Source organism: Balaenoptera acutorostrata, chromosome 21, assembly GCF_949987535.1.
Source record: "Balaenoptera acutorostrata chromosome 21, mBalAcu1.1, whole genome shotgun sequence".
In the NCBI taxonomy this organism is placed as follows: domain Eukaryota; kingdom Metazoa; phylum Chordata; class Mammalia; order Artiodactyla; family Balaenopteridae; genus Balaenoptera; species Balaenoptera acutorostrata.
In genome coordinates this window covers 25206885-25221820 of record NC_080084.1, presented here as the reverse complement: position 1 = coordinate 25221820, position 14936 = coordinate 25206885, and the positions used below count along the sequence as shown (strand labels likewise).

General features: G+C 43.7%; 1 long non-coding RNA gene across 1 annotated transcript; it reads right to left on the bottom strand.

The window, feature by feature from the left end:
- Nucleotides 1-491: 491 nt before the first annotated feature.
- On the bottom strand, nucleotides 492-12236 carry LOC130706132 (uncharacterized). The gene is made up of 3 exons (XR_009006538.1): nucleotides 11553-12236; nucleotides 8885-8980; nucleotides 492-579 (listed from the first exon to the last, which is right to left on the bottom strand). It is a non-coding gene; the product is annotated as an uncharacterized LOC130706132 (long non-coding RNA).
- Between the last annotated feature and the right edge of the window lie 2700 nt (nucleotides 12237-14936).

Here is a 14936-nt window from a genome sequence, read left to right as displayed (position 1 = left end):
GAAGAGGGGGCATATCACACCACGGGGGCTACCTACGGGGATATTCAAGTAGGTCAGGAGGCAGCGGGAACAAAGGAAAGTGTGGGCAAGAACTTTTCCTGTGGCTTCCACGGGAAGGAGCAGGCAAGGCAAGGTGAGCACTCTTCGGATTGGCTAGTTTGAATAATTTTCATGGGCTCTGGGGCATAGGGACTGTCCCGAGTTGTCTGGTGATCTCTGGGGTAATTAGTGCAGGAATTAGGCCTGAGTCTGAGAACCCAATAGAGAAGGAGGTCAGGGTTTTGGGCTCTGGAATGATTGGTTTGCATTTTGAAAGATGAGGCTTTTGAAAGGCTGAAGGCGAGTTGTTTATTATCTCTAGGAACTGGTTCACCCTGGAAGGGGGAGTCCCTCCTGGGTCAGCAAAGACCCAGATGCAAAGCATCAAGATACAGACAATACAAAAGGTAAAAACTTCCAATTACAGGAGGAAAAGTCCTGGGGATCCAGTGTACAGCCTGGCGACTATAGTCAACAATACTCTATGGTATCCTTGAAAGTTGCGAGGAGAGTAGGCTTTAAATGTTCTCACCGCCACAACTGCAATAAAGAAATAGCAATTATGTGAGGTGACGGATGTGTTAACTGGCCTTAACATGGTATGATTTTTCAATATATACACATGTCTAATCGCTACACTGTACACCCTAAACTTATACAGTGTTATATGTCAATTATATCTCCCTAAAGCTGAAAAAAATAAGACATGGTTAGTACACCTACATTCTTCAGTGTCAAATAACACTTGGGGCAATGGAATATTCATATCTAGTCTCCCCACTTAGAAGGAAAAAGGGAAATATTAGGGAGACTTTTAATATCGAAAAGTATTATCCCACTAAATACTCTCCACATTTTGTAACACAGAGCCTTGCTAATCAAGACCATCAAGTTATCGATGGATTTTTTTGTTGTTGTTGTTATGGAGTTTCCCTTGTATGCGTCTCTGCATTTGTAAAGTATGAATGCTTTATATTTTATAAATGGTTTGAATGCTTGACTCTGTTGAAATAGTCCTGCTGTGCAAATTGTTTTGAAATCCCTGAACTGATCAGCCTAGAAGCTTAGCTAGTTCCAGGGCCTTCCGTGATTCCAATCCCAAAGTCTTCATATCAAAGCATCCTTTGCTTATTTTGCTACCAAAGAAAATTGCATTTAAACCATTTCTGGAAATTTTTAACAGGTGGCAAGTTTCTGCAGGCTCTTCTGGCATCATGTATAACTGACCCTTGACCTTCCATTTTCTTAAACTGATGAAAACATAGCTGTGTTAATACAGATAAACAAATATTTCTTAACTGCCCACTCTGGGAAAATTCTGTGTTAAAAGCTTGATTTACTGATTTATTCAACACATATTTAATGTGTCAGACACTTTTGCAGGCATTGAGGCTACAGTAGTGAACAAAATAGACAAAAGCTCCTTTATGGAGCTTATTTCTTATTGGGGGGGGGCTGGCAATAAACAAAGTAAAAATTGATGGGGCGTCACAGGGTGCTAAGTGCCACGGGGTAAATGAAGCAGTGGAGAGGAGGCTTGGGGAGAAAAGGTCCCTGTAGAGGTGACATTTTAGCAAAGACTTGATGCATTGGAGAGGATTGTTGGAGACGGGAAAGGAGAGGGAGGGAGCTGGAAATATAAGAGGTGGCAGTTAGAACTTGGGATGCTTGAAATGGAGGTTATGGAGAGAGTATATAACAGCGATAAAATCCGTTCCCTGACCTGCAGAACTTTATGGTCTCATTAGAGAGATAAGGTTGATTAACATGAAATCACTGGAAGTAGGTAATTAAAGATGGATTCTGCTGTGTGGTTCACACAAGCAAGTGAATTCTGTGTTAAAACACTAAAGGATACTTATCTTAACATTTGCCAGGATAATCATTAACCAGATGACAGGCTTGGTAACCCCTAAAATTAGGGCACATTCCCACACTCATCATCACAACTCTCTCCAAACATTTCCTCAGTGTTTACTACATACAGTTTACTCTGCCAAGTATCAGGAACTGGCAAAGCCATGCGTGTGAATCTCCTGAGGGAGGGTATCTTTTGTGATCCGTCCCTTGTGGGGGAATGTCCGGCATAAGGCTGTGATGGGATTTAGAGGTGTCTGAGACGACAGCTCGGGGGAGGTCTGTGGCTGAAGGAGAATGAGTCAGGAGTTGTCACAGATACGTGGTGATAAAGAGAGAGGAGGAGGAAAGTTTAGCTTTGATGGGTTGGTCCCTCAACCTGGATGTATGGGGAGAGATTGTATGTAGGGAGAGATTGTGGGAAAGGACAACTCCTGGTCTACTGAAGACCCCAAGGAGAGTCAACAGCTCAGGCTCCCGGGGACACAGCTCCCTTGTCACTGTCCTCTTCTGTAACACGGGCAGCAGCCGTAGAAGGAAGCCTGGCTCTCCTGGGGCTTTGAGGATAACAGATGTGAACAAGGGTGGGTGTGCAAGGCAGAACCTAGGAGGGTGTTGCTGAGACAGCTCCAGGATTCCCAGCAGTAGCTGAGGGAAGCATTGGACGTCATAAGCAGGGGCTGCCTGGAGAGCGTGTGTCTGCAGGAAGCTGGACCAGCAAAACCGATCATTGCTGTCAGTGGGCCTGTTGGAAGAACTCACAGCCTGGTTAGCTCTGTAGAAGCCAGTGTCTTATATCAATATATTTCAGTTCATAGCTCAGCGCTGTGTAAGTCATTTGTAGTCAATTCTTATTGAACTGAAACAAATTATCAATCTAGTCTCTCTGGAAATTGCCTTAATGCACAAGGTAGCAGAAGGGATACAGCCAGAGGGATACAGATACTCAGTTCAGAGGAAGGTGAAACCTTGAAACTCCAAATATGAGTGAAGACTTCACCTGTGAGATGGAGTGTGTGGCCGTGATTGGCTTCGTCTTGCTGCACGAGCTTCGTAAAGCAGGAGTTATTATCTGCTGTCAGCATTGTAACCACAGCACCGGCCATGCTGGCAGCCAAGCCAGGCAAAGTTAGGGATCATTACTTTCCACAGTAAAAACTTTTACAGGCTACTTTTATATCCTCCTGGAAACACTCAGTTGTTGTGCAGTCATCAGAAGCAACTTTCCGCCTACACACCCGTAGAAGCATTTTGAACATCAGTTAAAATACATGATACTTGAGGTAGTGCGATATGTATTTTTACGTGGTACTTTTTAAAATAGTGTATTTTATGCAGTACTTAATCACAGGAGCAAAGTTGTTTTGTTTTTTTTTCTCTCCTCTTTTCCTACCCTTTATAAATTTTTCTGATGCCTAATAGTGATCAAAGCAATCCATTCACCATTTTCTTTTCTCTAGGAAATGAATCAGGCTGAAAATCTATGAGCCTATGATAACAATTACTCATTGATAGCTTAACGCTTAGGAAGAAGACTAGGTTTTAAAGACTTAGTTGGAACCCCAAAGCAGAGACTGGTTAATGAAAGAGAGAGTCTCCCCCCCTCCCCCAAACCGTACCACCTGGTGTAGATCTGCCACTGCTTGGGGCTGGCAAATGAGACGCTGTCTGGAACTGGGGATTCCTGACATTTACCTCTTAGGTGCACCCTGTGAAGGGGTGGGATAATTTGATTGCCGGGTTCCAATCTTTTCTCTTAGAACAAGAGACGGGCAAGATGTGCAGAGAACAATACTGTACTCTTGTGGTCAGAGGGAGAATTGGACATCAAGACACTTGTTTTTATTTTCCTGACTGATGCTGTCAGTAACTCCCAGAGCAATCTACTGCTACCAAAGTGAAGGAAACAAGTGATACGATTTACGGGATAAAATCCAGGCCCAAATAATCCTGGTTTTGTCTGACTTGTCTGGGTCATATCTACAGCCTGGTCTGATTCAGCCTTTGGGACAGTGAGTCGTGTATCCATTTTATTCATAATTCAGATTTTCTAACGGCAAATTCAAGATGTTTCTACCTCCGTTAAGTATGTATGTAGCTTTTCATCAGTTAAATGAGGAAACAATGTCTCCTGTCCACCCGATGGACTTACGATGGGGATCAAGTAAAAGTATATGAAAACAGTTTAAAAGTATAAAGCTCTGAACAAACGTTATCATGGAGGAAAATGCATGTTTATCTGTTATCATTGAAAACAATTCTCTAATTCAGTCCCGTGTTTTAGAATTTTCACCTATAATTACAACATAATAATGAAAAAATATATGTATATGTACAGACACAAGTAATGAAAACAATTTATATTCTATGCAATTACCTCCCTTCTAGACCCACTGATGAAAGTCTCTCCAGGAAGAAAATTCTTTATTGATGATTTTTATTTAATTTTTTAAATTTTTAAAATTTATTTATTTTTGGCTACGTTGGGTCCTTTTTGCTGCGCACGGGCTTTCTCTAGTTCTGGCGAGCGGGGGCTACTCTTCGCTGCAGTGCGCAGGCTTCTCATTGTGGTGGCTTCTCTAGCTGTGGAGCACGGGCTCTAGGCGCACGGGCTTCAGTAGTTGTGGCACGTGGGCTCAGTAGTTGTGGCACGTGGGCTCAGTAGTTGTGGCTCACGGGCTCTAGAGCACAGGCTCAGTAGTTGTGGCGCACGGGCTTAGTTGCTCCGTGGCATGTGGGATCTTCCAGGCCAGGGGTCGAACCCGTGTCCCCTGCATTGGCAGGCGGATTCTTAACCACTGTGCCACCAGGGAAGCCCCTTTATTGGTGATTTTAAACTTAGAAAGATATACGTCCTTACCCTTCTATGATTCACCCAAAGGGATTTTCTTTAAGGACTGTATAACCCACATTTTCAGAGCATCCTCACATTATGGTGCAACCATTATTGTAAGCACGCACATACTCGCTATGGAAGGAAATGGACAGTGGAGAGAGTTAGCCCTAAGACAGTGACATAGTTTCCTATTAAGTATCACCACCAGCTGATCTTTCTTTAAATCACTTCCAGGTCATTAAAATACAAGGAAGGGAATGATCATACATAACAGCTTGGATTGCTGAATTTTTCACTACATTAGGGTTAAAAATTGGGTGGTGACACTTGGGTTAAAATTATTTAATGTGGTAATCTTTTTTTTTTTTTTTTTTGCCTTCACTGGAAAAATATTCTCAGTAAAATCTCAGATTCAGAAACAAAACAAGAGGAAACATATTCTCATATGCTGTGCTGGGAAGATGGAATATGAAGGAACATTTCCAACCAGGAAAACGATTACTTAAAGTAATTTGGGGTGGTTTCTTTTATAATGATCCTCAAGATATTGAAGATCATGTCAGGCAAATGTTGACAACTATTTTACTTCATGCTTATTTGAAAGTTCAAAATGACAGCAAAAGAGGTCAGGGCGATGCTGAGACAACCAAGAATGAACCAGCTGTGAATTTGCATGTGGAATTAATTTTCACTGTGCAGGGCTCAGCCCACCCACCCCTGCCCAGGTGGAACCTTAAATACCAAGGAATGAGGACATTGGTGCGCCAGCGTTTACAGTGCCAAACTGGGGGATTTTCTACAGCATCATTTTTTCATTCCCTTCTATAGTCTGATACTCTCTCTCTTCACCAGCTTGATTCTTTAGTCAGTAAAGAAAAGGGAAATTTTTCAGACGCTGAAATATTTTTCTCTATTTTTAGAATAAAACGTTTGTGCCTTTACTATAAATTTTATAGAGTTCAAAAGTTACTTTTCAGAGTGTATTGCCATCAAGGTGAATATTTTAAAGTACATCCTACAGCTTCCCGAGCACACAGACTCACGCACATCGGCTGTGCTTTTCTTGCTCTGTATTGCTCTGCTTTGGAACTTGTGGCCTGTGTGTTTCTGTGTGTATACTGTGCACGGCTTTCAGGAATGATATGCAGATGCCAGTGGAGACCGAGCAACCGGGCTGAGTCTGGAGGCCTCCAGACTGACTCTGCCGACGGCTCAGCCACCTCATGAGACCCCCTGGGCAGCCTAGCTTCCTGTCCAGCCTCCTGTTCCTGTCCTTGTCTGTGTCACCGGCTTCTGATCTTGGGTTTGTCCACAGACTGATGGATCTCTGTGCTCACACGCCTGGGAGTTGACGGCTTCTGCGCGGCTAATATTCTGACTACTGTCGGCCTAGGTCCCATGCTCTCGCTCGGGCACCTGACTCTGGCCAGCCCCTGTTTGGCTCCACTAGTCCTGTCTTGGCACTGACATATCATACTGGGCTGAAAGGGGCCCCAAAAGGAGAGCTTTGGCAACTGCACAACGTCACTTCTCTTTTCGGAGCAATACTGCCATCTCCTCCCAGTGGCCTGAGAAACCAGTAGCCAGACACCCAACCACTTGGGGTACAACGAATCTAGAAGTTCAGAAGAATATAAAGAGGGCAAGTGTGAATGATCGCATCCTAGATATTGGTTTCAAACTTCTGTTTTTTTAGAAAAAAATACTGATTTTAATCATATACAATCTACTAGATTCCCTTTTTTTTTTTAATTTATTTATTTATTTATTTATTTATGGCCGTGTTGGGTCTTCGTTTCTGTGTGAGGGCTTTCTCTAGTTGCGGCAAGTGGGGGCCACTCTTCATCGCGGTGCGCGGGCCTCTCACTATTGCGGCCTCTCTTGTTGCGGAGCACAGGCTCCAGACGCGCAGGCTCAGTAGTTGTGGCTCACGGGCCTAGTTGCTCCACGGCATGTGGGATCTTCCCAGACCAGGGCACGAACCCGTGTCCCCTGCATTGGCAGGCAGATTCTCAACCACTGCGCCACCAGGGAAGCCCCTAGATTCCCTTTTACTAGTCTGGTCGACCTAGAACCTGCCGACCTTGCAGAAGTGCTGAGATCAGTCAGAGCTGAGCGTGACTAAGATGGGTTTGACCCACTAGACCTCAAGAAGAGAATTCTGATCCGGGCTAACTCTGGAATAAGAATAAGAGTAAGAATCCCATTTCCTTATTTGTGAATGAAGCATGGAAGGAACACTGTTCTGTGTCTGTCTCCTTACCTTTTCTGTCTGGAAAACTCTTGCTCAAAATTTCAGAAATAACTCAAATAATTACACGTCCTCGGTGCCCATAAGTCCTATTTACTCAGGTCCATATTCCCACCGTGTTTGGTTCCACTCCTATTATGGTCTTCACCACTCGGCTTCATAGCGCTTGTTTATGTGCCTTTGCTCCCTCTGGATTGTGAGTAACTGCAGGGCAAAAACTGTGCCTTATTCCTTTTGTATCCTCAGCTCTTTACATGGTGATGTGCAAATAGTAGACACTTAATAAATGCTCAGTGAATTAACAGATGTTTCACATCGGAAGCTTTTAGCAGTGCAGGTGCTTTGATCTCTTGCCAGGGAGAGAAGCACACTCCAGACCCCAGGGCTGGATCTCTAAACAGAAACAGAGAATTCTGCTTCCACTTAGGATGTGGAGAGCTTCAAGAAGTTGTCTCCGCCCACTTCAGCCGTGAGAAGAGGCCAGCTAATCTACAAAATCATTAACATTTGGGGGCGCATCAGAAAGCAACCAAATGAACTCAATTCTGAAGAGTGACAAGCCCATTGAGGGGAAATGGGTGGCAAGACTCACCTTGACAGAGCGCGGGAGGAGGATGGAGCCGCCATAAAAGCAGGTTGGAAGAAAACAGCTAAAATTTTCACAAATTCTTAAAGACCAAGGACAGGCTAGGGAGATAATTTGGAATGGCTGGGAGCCTGAGCCACAGGGAGTAAGTGCCCTCACATCTTTTCCCCACTTGTCCTCCCTTGTGGGTGTGTGAGAAGGATGGGGGGGCAGAGCAGGAAGCAGGTCCTGACACCATGATCTGCTTCTGAGGGAGCAGCAGAGGCAGATCTGCTGCCCTTGGGGAGGGGCCAGAAGATGCTCAGGGTCAGGGTCCTGCACTGGGCACAAAAGGAGGGAATGTATTTTTTATGGCTGAGTAATATTCCATGTTTTCTTTATCCATTCATCTGTTGATGGGCTCTTGGGTTGCTTCCTATCTTGGTTACTGTGAATAATGCTGCAGTGTACGTTGGGGTGCAGGCATCTTTTCGAACTAGTGTTTTTGTTTTCTTCGAATAAATACCCAGGAGTGGAATCGCTGGATCATGTGGTAGTTCTATTTTTAGTTTTTGAGGAACCTCCATACTGTTTTCCATAGTGGCTGTATCAGTTTACATTCCTACCAAGAGTGCACGAGGGTTACCTTTTCTCCACATCCTTGCCAACACCTGATATTATCTTTCTGATGATATCCATTCTAACAAGTGTGAGGTGGTATCTCATTGTAGTTTTGATTTGCATTTCCCTGGTGATGAGTGATTTTGAGCCCCTTCTCATGCACCTGTTGGCCATCTGTATCTCATCTTTGGAAAAAAGTCTGTTCAGGTCCTCTGCCCATTTTTTATTTGGGTTTCTTGGGGGGTTTTTTTGACCTTGAGTTGTAAATCTTACCATTTGCAGCAACATGAATGGACCCGGAGATACGCTAAGTGAAATAAGTCACACAGAGAAAAACAGATGCTGTATGATTTCACTCACATGTGGGATCAAAAAGACAAGACAAATAAACACACAGACCCATAGATACAGAGAACAAATGGGTGGTTGCCAGAGGGGAGGATATGGCTGGGGGGATGGATGAAATAAGTGAAGGGGATTAACAGGTACAAACTTCCAACTGTAACATAATTAAGTCATGGGGATGTAATGTACAGCACAGAGAAAATAGTCTATAATATTGGAACAACTTTGCGTGGTGACAGATGGTAACTAGAATTATTGTGGTGAGCACTTCATAATGTTATAAAACTATCAAATCACTATGTTGTATACCTGAAACTAATATAATATTGTGTGTTAATTATAACTCAATTTAAGAAAAGAAAGGAATTACCTTGGGGTCATTACCTTGGGGTAGTTTCCATGGGGAAAGGGGCAGGGATGTCTCTGGGGCCAAGGCTGTCAGAAGCTGTGCCGTCAGGAGCAGCAGCTGGGAGAAACAACACAGCACAGATGTGTCGCTGTGTTAATCTTACTGCCACCACCTGCCTCTCAGTATCCACAATGTGGAGATCGGACAGAGAGCTTCTGGTCAAGCAATCTGGATGCATCTAATGCTTCTGCCCCCAGACTGGCTGCAGAGCCCCCTCCTCACTGCCTGATGCTCATTGCCTCTGTGGGACCCCAGTCAGACCTTAGCTACGAGGGAGTCTGCGGAGTGTCATTTGAATTTTTTATTTTTTGGCTTTTCTGCTGCTGCAGTTCAAAGAGGCATTGTAGCTAGAGTTCAGGAAGGGATTCTGTAAGTGGGTTGGAATAGGAGTCATAAAAGCCAGTCCATAATATGTACTAACCCCTACCATCCAACTAGATAGATTTCCATCACGCTGTTTATTTCCTTCTAGTGCCAGAGCCCTCCAAACGAAATAAAACACTCATGGTTGTTTGTTGATTTTTATTTGCTCCGTGCCTCCCTCTACCGCATTCATTTATAATTTCCACTCATGCAGGGACCCTGTTCCCCCTTGTCCTTCACTGGATGCTCGACTATAAACCACAGTGCCTACCATATAGCTGGCCCTCAGTAAATACTGGAGAAAAATCAGCAGACCCTTTGAGAATTCAATAAAAGCAAGTGATGGCCCTTTCCATGGAAAAATACTTATAGGCACGACATTTACATTCCACTTTCTGAGATTCCCCAGGAAGAAAGTACAGTGAGGAGATGAAGATGAGGTGTGCCCTTATTACTTTGCTATAAATGTAGCGATTTTGCTCTTAGAATGATTACACTGAATGAGACACCAAGAGTAGAAAGGCCAGAGTAGAAATGTTTCAGGCCTCGGTGCAGGTGGGAGAGGCCCACGTGTCACTGGCAGGTCACTGCCCTAAAAGTGCAGGCCAGCAGCTAACACCATGTTTGGAAAAGCCTGACGGCGGGCAGAAACTGCAGTGTATCTCCATCTGGCATTGACACAAATTCCTGGAACCCGGGCCAGCTCGTTTTTCAGACTGATTGGCTGGCAACAGAAAAGGAAGAAAAAGAAGTCTTAGGTCTTAGGGTGCATTTTTTTCCTTCTCTTTCTACAGCTTAAAGGAGGCTCAAAGCCTAAGAAGGGATTCGCAGTCCTTGAATAACAGCCAGAAAAGGAGATTAATAAGAAAAGAAGGTATGTGAGTTTCAGAGCACTGGGGGATTTTTCTGAGTTTTAGTATTAGAAGAATTTAGGGCTCTGCCTGGCATTCAACTTCCTAGTTCTATTGGTATCACCCACCGCGTAGCTCAGGAGCCCCCATTTGCCTTTCCTTTTCTTTCACCAGAAGGAGCTGAAGTCAAGGTCAATCACAATGTCACAGTGAGGTGGTCTCCCAGCCCCGCCCGGGAGAGGTTAGGGCAGGGACCCTGGCCCAGGCTCTCACCTCAGGCTGCTGGTGGGAGAATAAAGAGGAGGGGTGCTTTGCTCGATCTGGCTACCCGGGGGGCAGGGGGGAAAGTTCTGGTGCCTTTGAGAAACCTGGACTTGGCCCGGAGACATACTCCTTTCAAGTGATGAATTTGTCAGACTTCCATATTTCAAAGGAGAGTCAGCAGTGAACAAGCAAACAAGTGTTCAGCAGGTTAATCAAATGATTCCAAACTCCTTGATAACAATTGGCTTTCTGCATTAGTTCTCTTTTTCCAATGGGGATTCTTCCTTATGATCTTCCCTCCTAAAGCTGTGTCATTTTGCCAATTTAAATAGACTCATTATAGACTTATAGATTCATTTTTCTCCATATGAAATATGGCAATATTCTTGAAAAGAAAGTTCCTTATACTCATCTCCCTTCGTATGAGGGATGGTTCAAAATGAGTACGATGTTTTTTGAAAAGTATTTTCTGAGCTATTTCCTTTCAGACATCATTTCCATTTCTGGTAAATCTCAATGGCTGGGCACCCCAGCCTTTGAGGTGGTAGGTTTCAGTGCTTCAAGGGTAAAGTGGATTCCTGCTTGCAGCAATATGCTTTAACAGTGGAATTGGAATTTTGTTGCTGTGGGCTGCAAGACAATAAGAGCAAAGGCTAGACTTTGGAGAGAAGAGAATGAGAAAGAAAAAAGAGTGAGCCGGAGAGAGTGAGAGAGACAAGGAGATGGAGACAGATGAAGAAAGCTGGGAAAAGAGAGAGAATGAATTTCATGAATCTCTGAAGTATGTAAAGATGCTGGGCTCACAGAGCTTCTGCCCTGATGGTAGAGAAGTTACCTTGTGCCGAGCAAGGCATGGTCAGGAGACCTCTCCCGCTTTACTAGGAGGATGTGGTGGACGCGGGGAGTTTTGAGGGAAGGGAGTGAACAGCTGTGTCTCTCCCCTTGGTGTTGGGAGCGGGTGGTAAGAAGAAGAGAGAGGCAATCTGGGAAACTGAGCACCGACTGAAGGGGGATTTTAAATTAAAAAGTCAGGTTGAACTAAATCTGGATTCACCATCCCGTCCCATCATCACCAGCCCCAGCAGACTGACACTCCTGAGCGAGATGTATCAGTTAGAGAGAAATTGAGAAGCCACATTTTCTTTACCCACCTGAGTGCAATGTGGATAATTTTGCTTCCCAGTCACAGAGTTCAGCTTAGCCAGTGACCGCATGTCTACTTTGTTGGTGAAGAGTCCTGTGAGAGGCAAAAGGAGACCACGAAATGATATCCAAAATCATCTTGATGATCAAGTCCTTTCTTTTTACTACAAGGCACTGAGGCAGAAAACTTAAAAAAAAAAAAAAAAAAAAAGGAAATTGGGCACATCAGTTTCTCCCTAACCCATCATCCCCCACAGAGAGGCAAAGTTTTCATCCATCTGAACTCCAGTCAAGCCCAGGTCAGGTCAGTTCAACATCATGAGTTATTTTCAGCCATGATGGGTGTTGAAATTAATTTCCAGGCCCAAGATACAGCCCAGCCACTCCTGCCCGGGTGACACATCAGTAAACCAAGATGTAGATCACTTTTGTGTCCCTGTAGATGTTCCTCTTGACCAGAAACGCAGTCTATCCAGGCAGCCAACTCCCAAACGCCAAGGTGACTCTGGGCTCTCTACTTACTTCCTATTCCTTACTCATTTTCTGTTTTCTCTTCCATGTTCCTTATTCTTTAACTTATAAAAGTGTCCTGCCTTCCGCCACATTTTACAGTTCTGTGGACGCTTGGGAACAGAGACTTCCCGTTTCATGAAGTGTTAAAGTTTGTTTCTGTTACCTAAATTGTCTTCTTTAATCGTTTGTAGCATCTAAAAGGACTTTGCTTTGGAAGAGCTGCTGATCAACTTTGGTTTCTGTTTTTTGAGAATCCCCAGATTTATATTAACCAGTAGAACAATCAGCCTTCATCTCATAACTGACTTCTTTGCTGTGACTTGCAGACTGCTGTAAAGACTAGAAGATACTCAAGAAAACAAGAGCAGGAAGCCCAAAAAGGCGACTAACACACTCTGAGGGAAATTAAACCAACTACCTAAAGCAGATTCTAGTACCCTCTAAAGAACATAAATATGTGGTGAAGAAAGCAGAGGAAATTGTCTGTACTTGAACAGGCAAAAGCCAACCAACCAAACAAACAAACAAACAAACCCCAAACCTATCATTTGTTTTAAATAAATGTTAGTTCATTCATTAAAACAGTACCTATATGCATGAAGATTGCTATGTGCATATGTTGGGCTGCACCCTGCAGGCCTGCAAACTCTGTACTTGCCCAGCTCAAGACCGAAGAAAGAGTCCAGAGTCACTGACAGAGGCATGAATGGTTCGCTAGATGCAGGGGTAGGGATGGGGTTAGGGAGGTTACCAGTGATAGAGGGAATTGGCAATTGAAACCAGCAGAGGAGCACGGCCCTCACTGCCCCTTGGATAAACTATCATAGTGGAGAGAGCTCTGATCCAAAGATTAGAGCAGTCGCTAGCTGGGGTCGGGGGCAAGTATGTAGGCAGCTACTAATTAGGCTCTATGAGTAAGAGGGAAGGTCAGTCAAGTGAATAGGGTGTAGGTGAGGCAGGGACTGGTCGGGCAGGGGATGTACAGGGAGCAAGAGGGCAGCCATCTTGAGTGGCCTGACCATACAACCTGCAAGTGTTATTATTTATTCAGTGTACACATTATTCTTTTTTTTTTTTTTAAGTGTCTGGGGGTTTTTTTAAGATTTTTTTTTTTCATGTGGACCATTTTTTTTTCTCTAAGTCTTTATTGAATTTGTTACAATATTGCTTCTGTTTTATGTTTTGGTTTTTTGGCCACGAGGCATGTGTGATCTTAGCTCCCCGACCAGGGTTCGAACCCACATCCTCTGCATTGGAAGATGAAGTCTTAACCGCTGGACCGCCAGGGAAGTCCCCATAATTCTTGATTCACATATGGATTCCCAGTCCCCTGCTGTAGCATTGTGGTTCATCCCATTCTCACTTCCCGCCCCGCCCCCCCAGAGGTAGGGAAATACTTCTAACGATTTATGATGATTCTTAAAAACAAAAAAAACCACAACATTTCTGGCTATTTTCCTAATTAACATCTAAACGTATACCCATTTACATTATTACAAGTAGAATTAAATTGTTATGAAACACTTTACTGTGTGAAAAAAACCCCGTTATTTTTACACATATCAACTTTTTGATAAATAATTTTTAAATATACAATTACCTATCAAGAACTTGGTCATTCTTAGTTTTAAATATAAAGAAGTAAATATGGGGACTTTCCTGGTGGCTCAGTGGTTAAGAATCCACCTGCCAATGCAGGGGACATGGGTTCGATCGCTGGTCCCTGGTCCGGAAAGATCCCACAGGCCATGGAGCAACTAAGCCCGTGCACCACAACTACTGAGCCTGCGCTCTAGAGCCCACGAGCCACAACTACTGAGCCCACGTGCCACAACTACTGAAGCCTGCGTGCCTAGAGCCTGTGCTCCACAACAAGAGAAGCCACTGCAATGAAAAGCCCGCGCACCGCAACGAAGAGTAGCCCCTGCTCGCCGCAACTAGAGAAAGCCCGCGCATAACAACGAAGACCCAATGCAGCCAAAATTAAATAAATAAATTTATAAAATTAAAAAAAGAAGTAAATATGCTTTTGTACATACTCGATGGCTATTTTAATGGACTGGCACATGATGGGAGAAACTTTTCTCCCGACATTTAATATAAATAGTGGGAAACAGGTAGAGAAATTATTTCTCTACATTGCAGAACATCAGTTATCTGTTGGTAAAGGCTGGGTGGAGGTGAGCAGCAGCTCAACTCTGTAATGTTTTTATTTGCTTCTAAGACTGTTGACCCATGGACTATCCTCCGAAGAATTAAAGCCAATTCATTTCCTAGGTTTATCTGATACTCCCCAACGATCCAAGTTACCAGTTCAGTTTTATTTTTACAAACTTACTACTCAGATTCAAATTTCATTTGCAAGCTGAGATGAATCCAAATCTGCCATTTCAATAAGTATCCCAGTTAATCTATTTTAGTGAGCAGAAATGTAAGGCATGTAAGCCAGAGATAAATGTGGAAAACAAAATACAGAAACACTAGCAATTAAAATGACACAGCAGGGAGGCAATGGGAGAGCAACAGGAAAGATTACACGAATGAATTAATTTGAAAGGGAGGAATTTGAATGAGGGCCCTACATTCAATTACTGGCAAAGGATGATTAAATGATCAGGACAAGCAAATAGAATGGGAGGTAGGGGGTCGGGTGGGGAGAGAACAGGAAAGTAAGAGTTAGAGGTGGAAGAGGTCAAGGGAGCTAGTCCTTCATCCACTTAGCAATTCCTTCATTGACTGAACAAGTGCTTATTTAGAATAAACTTTGTAGAAGGTTATGTGAGAGATGAAATACAGGAAACAGAAGGGAAGAAGAACAAAGGGATAAACTGGTCTTGGCCAAGAATTATGGGCTCTTTAAATTGGGAAAGTGAGGGTAG